A 5,437-nucleotide genomic window follows, 5' to 3' on the forward strand; every position below is an offset into this window, starting at 1 on the left:
AGCCCACCAGGCTTCCCCGTCCCTGGGATTCTCCAGGCAAGAACACTGGAGTGGGTTGCCATTTCCTTCTCCCTGTTTGTTTTTTTTTTTGAGAAAACTCCATACTGTTTTCCATAGTGTCTGCACCAACTTACATTCCCACTCATAGTGCAGCAGAGTTCCTTTTTCTCTACACCCTGGCCAGCATTTGCTCTTATTCTTTTTTAAAAATAAACCTAACTAGTGTTAGGTGATATTGTGATTTTGATTTGTATTTCCCTGTTTTTCTGTATCTATGAAAAATATCATTAGAATTTTGATCAGTAATGTACTAAATCTATGGATCATTTGGTAGCATGGACATTTTAGCAATATTAATTCTTCCAATCCGTGGACACAGAATATCTTCCCATTTATTTTGTCTTCAACTTCTTTCACCAGTTTTATAATTTTAAGTACACAGATCTTTCACCTTGGATAAATTTATTCCTAAGTAGTTTATTTTTTTTATACTTATAAATTGTTTTATTAATTCCACTTTCTGGTATTTTATTGTCAGTGTATAGAAACACAACTAATTTTTGTGTATTGATATTATATATCCTGCAACTTCACTGAATTTTTTTGGGCTCCAAAATCACTGCAGATGGTGACTGCAGCCATGATATTAAAAGACACTTACTCCTTGGAAGGAAAGTTATGACCAACCTAGATAGCATATTCAAAAGCAGACACATTACTTTGCCAACAAAGGTCCATCTAGTCAAGGCTATGGTTTTTCCTGTGGTCATGTATGGATGTGAGAGTTGGACTGTAAAGAAAGCTGAGCACCAAAGAATTGATGCTTTTGAACTGTGGTGTTGGAGAAGACTCTTGAGAGTCCCTTGGACTGCAAGGAGATCCAAACAGTCCATTCTGAAGGAGATTAGCCCTGGGATTTCTTTGGAGGGAATGATGCTAAAGCTGAAACTCCAGTACTTTGGCCACCTCATGCGAAGAGTTGACTCATTAGAAAAGACTCTGATGCTGGGAGGGATTGAGGGCAGGAGGACAAGGGGACACAGAGGATGAGATGGCTGGATGGCATCACTGACTTGATGGACGTGAGTCTGAGTGAACTCTGGGAGTTGGTGATGGACAGGGAGGCCTGGCGTGCTGCGATTCATGGGGTCGCAAAGAGCTGGACACGACTGAGCGACTGAACTGAACTGAACAGGTTTTTGGTAGAGTCTTTAGGGTTTTCTACATATATCATGTCGTCTGCAGCAACAATTTTATTGCTTCCTTTATGACTTGGATACATTTATATTTCTTTACAAAAAGAAACACTGAGCCTACTTGCTCAGGCTAGGACTTCCACAACTATGTTGAATAAAAGTGATGGGAGTAGGCATCCTTATCTCATTCCTGATCTTAGAGGAAAAGTTTTAAGCATTTCACTGTTGAACATGATGTGAGCTGGGGTTTTATCATTTATGGCCTTCATTATGTTGAGGTACATTCCTTCTATATCCCATTTGTTAGGAGTTTTTAATCATAAAAGGATGTTGAATTTTGTCAAACGCCTTTTCTCCATCTATTGCAATGATTATATGACTTTTATCCTTCACTGTGTTAATGTGGGAGGTCACATTGATTTTGTGGATGCTGAACCCTTCTTGCATCCCTGGAATAAATTCCACTTGATCATGGTATAAGATCATTTTAATGTACTGTTGAACTCAGTTTGCTAATTTTTCTTTTTTTTTCATATACGTCCAGCAGGGATATTGGCTGTCATTTTCTTCTCTTGTAGTATCTTTTTTGGTCAGGATAATGCTGGCTTTGTAAAATTTTAGAAGTGTTTCCCTCTTTTCTATTTTTTGAAAGAGTTGGAAAGGATTTGTATTAATTCTTTAAATTTTGGTAAAATTTACCAGTGAAGCCATCTAGTTCTAGGCTTTTGTGGTTGGGAGGTTTCTATTATTAATTCAATCTCCAAATGAGTACTTAGTCTGTTCAGATTCTTTCTTCATGATTCACTCTTGGTAGGCTGTGTATTTCCAGTGACTTATCCATTTCTTCTAGCTTATATAACTTGATGTAAAACAGTTCATAGTAGTTTCTTTTGACGCTTAGTGTCTCTGCATTATCAGTGTACTGTCTTCTCTTTCATTTCTGACTTCAAGTCCTTTTTCTTTTCCTTAGTTTAGCTAACAGTTTGTCAATCTTAATCATCTTGTTAAAAACACCGGCTCTTAGTTTCACTGATATTTTCTCATTTATTTTCAGTATGACCTTTGTTATTTCCTTCCATTAAGTTTAGCATTAGTTTGCTTTCTTTTAGTTCCTTCAGATTTAAAGTTAGATTGTCTATTCGAAATCTTTGTTCTGCCTATAGGCATTTATTGCTATAAACTTCCCTCTTGAACTGCTTTTGCTGCATCCAATTAAGTTTTGGTATAGTATGTTCCCATCATCATTTGTCTCAAGATTTTTTATTTCCCTTTTGATTTCTTCTTTAACCTATTAGTCCTTCAAAAGCATGCTGTTTCATCTCCACGTATTTGTGAATTTTTCAGTTTTCTTCTTGTAACTAATTTCTAGTTTCATACCATTTGTCAGTGGAAAAGATGCTTGATATGATTTCAATCTTCTTAAGTTTATTAAAACTTACTTGGTGGTATAACATATGATCTATCCTGGAAAATGTTTCACGTGTGTTTGAGAAGAAAGAGTATTCTGTTGCTATTGAATAGAATGTTCTCTGTATGTCTTTTCGGGTCATCTCGTCTAACATGAAGTTTAAGTCCAATGTTACCTTAATGATATTCTTTCAGGATGCAGGACAGTGAAATTCATACAGTCAGAGCAGCCTACTCCCTTGGCACTGAGTCCAGGTATACACCCACTAGGGGGTGCTCTCGAACCTATTAAAATTTTTTTTGACTATGTGCGTTGAACTTCTGAGTAACCCTGTTGACTATCAAAGCCAAGTAACGTGAGGGCCCATTCCTTGGGGGTGGGTACGTGTGTTAGTCACTCAGTCCTGGACAAATCTTTGCGACCCCAGGGACTGTACCCAGTCAGGTTCCTCTGCCCATGGAATTCTCCAGGCAAGAATACTGGAGAGGGTTGCTATTCCCTTCTTCAGGGGTTCTTCCCAACCTAGGGATCGAACCCGGCTCTCCTGTATTGCAGACAGGATTTTTACCATCTGAGTCCACCAGGGCTTCCCTGGTGGAGATTCCCTCCCAGTTGTATGGTGCTGCACAGAGGGTGAGGCTCAGACTTTCCTATCCATTTTGCTGTGGCTATTTTCTCATTCACCTCACATGTGAGTCTCACCTCACATTTAGTTGGTCTCTGGATTTCTCTCAGATGAAATTTCTCTGTGTGTAGCTGTACATTCACTACATTTGGGGAAGGAAGGAAGATCAGAAGCCTCCTACATCTCCATCTTGGTCCCCTGCTTCTGAGTTCACAAATTCTTCGTGCAAGAGATCTAATTTTCCCTTTTTTTTTTTTTTTTTTTAATGATTTGGATCTACTTTTCTATTTCTGTTACTGGACTTAGATTTGAATCTCGTCCTGCTGGGAGACAGAATCATAATTCAGGACAAGGTCAATAATCCAGCCTCCTCTTCACCCTTACTTCCCTAGCTGACAGAAGAGGTGGGTAACGCGAGGCCCTGCATGGGAAAGGAGTATCTGGTGCTTAGTCCATACGAGTGACCACTGAGTCAACCTCACTCCTCTCCAGTCTCCTGGACTTCAGCGGTGGGTCCACCTAGGCCACAGCTAGTTTCTTTTTGTTCTAATCTTACGGCCTCTCAGGTCTGGCTTTCTCTGAATTACTTCCGTGTACAAGTAAAACATTTAGTTGCTTCCTGCATCAAGTACCACTTACTGCCTAGATGCCTAGACATTCATGTGGCCACGGCTATTCCACTGTTGATGCATCACGCTTGACACAGAGGGGCACTCTGCAAGACCTGCCACTTTCCCCATTCCACAAGGAGTAAAGTATACATCTACACCCTCTCTCCTCTGAGACCTCGAAACACACCTAAGTGTCTATCATGCTTACTCCACCCACCTCCCACCCACGCACACCCTATGACTGTGAAAAAGGAGGATGCATCACTATCTAAGCCTTCTTGCTTCCTTAGCTTTTGAAACTTAAAAAGCATTTCGATTTCTGATTTTGTTTGGTTCATTTTGTTTTTGTATCATCTCTCTCCTGTGGTGATCAATGCAACTGACTGACTGGGGCATAGAATGCAAAGTAAACAAGGAAGTAAAGGCATGCTGGGGAGAATGCAATAAAATGTTATCTCACCACATTTTTACTGTAATTGTACTTTGCACATTAGAAAGTACTTTCATTTGTGTCATCTAACGTAATATTTGCAGTGCTCCTTTGAGGTAGGTATTAATCTCATTTTTCAAAGGAAGAACCTGGAGCTCAAAGAAGTTAAGTGATTAATCAAAGGTCATATAAATGGCAAGTGACAAAATCAGAACTAAAATTCGGCTGTTCAACCTAAGCCCCAGGCTCCTTCTACCACTCTTCCAAAAGCATTTGCTCTGGGACAAAGGAAGGAATTCTTTAACCTGGAGTTTTCAAATTACGCTCCCTGGAGCTGCAGGGTCCTGTACAAGTGCTTTAGGGCCCCTCAAGGAGACAGAGATGGAAGAGGGGCAGCTCTTGGAAAAGGCCAGCGGAAGGTTTTCTTAGGTATCATTTCTACCACTCAGCCTTACATTCAACCAGGGTAGCTCTGTGTCTATTTTGTAGAAGTTTCCATGGACTTTGGGGCAATAAAAGGGGGAAAGGAGATTTTGCTACCTTAAAATTCTTTGAAAATTATTACTGTAATGTCAAAACATGTCTTCCTAACAAAAGACTGCCATACACTAAAGCAAGCTAGTTGAGGGAGTCTTTCAAGAGCGAGTAATGACAGCAATCTTGTTGAATAACAATTAAGGGCTGGGGCTTAATTAACAATTAAGGGCTATTTGGAATATCTCCAGTTGAGCTACTCCAAATCCTGAAAGATAACGCTGTGAAAGTGCTGCACTCAATATGCCAGCAAATTTGGAAAACTCAGCAGTGACCACAGGACTGGAAAAGGTCAGTTTTCATTCTAATCCCAAAGAAAGGCAATGCCAAAGAATGCTCAAACGACCGCACAATTGCACTCATCTCACACGCTAGTAAAGTAATGCTCAAAATTCTCCAAGCCAGGCTTCAGCAATATGTGAACCGTGAACTTCCTGATTTTCAAGCTGGTTTTAGAAAAGGCAGAGGAACCAGAGATCAAATTGCCAACACATACTGGATCATGGAAAAAGCAAAAGAGTTCCAGAAAAACATCTATTTCTGCTTTATTGACTATGCCAAAGCCTTTGACTGTGTGGATCACAATAAACTGTGGAAAATTCTGAAAGAGATGGGAATACCAGACCACCTGAG

The sequence above is a fragment of the Bison bison genome, unplaced genomic scaffold (genome assembly GCF_000754665.1).
Source record: "Bison bison bison isolate TAMUID 2011002044 unplaced genomic scaffold, Bison_UMD1.0 scf7180017864223, whole genome shotgun sequence".
Lineage (NCBI taxonomy): Eukaryota > Metazoa > Chordata > Mammalia > Artiodactyla > Bovidae > Bison > Bison bison.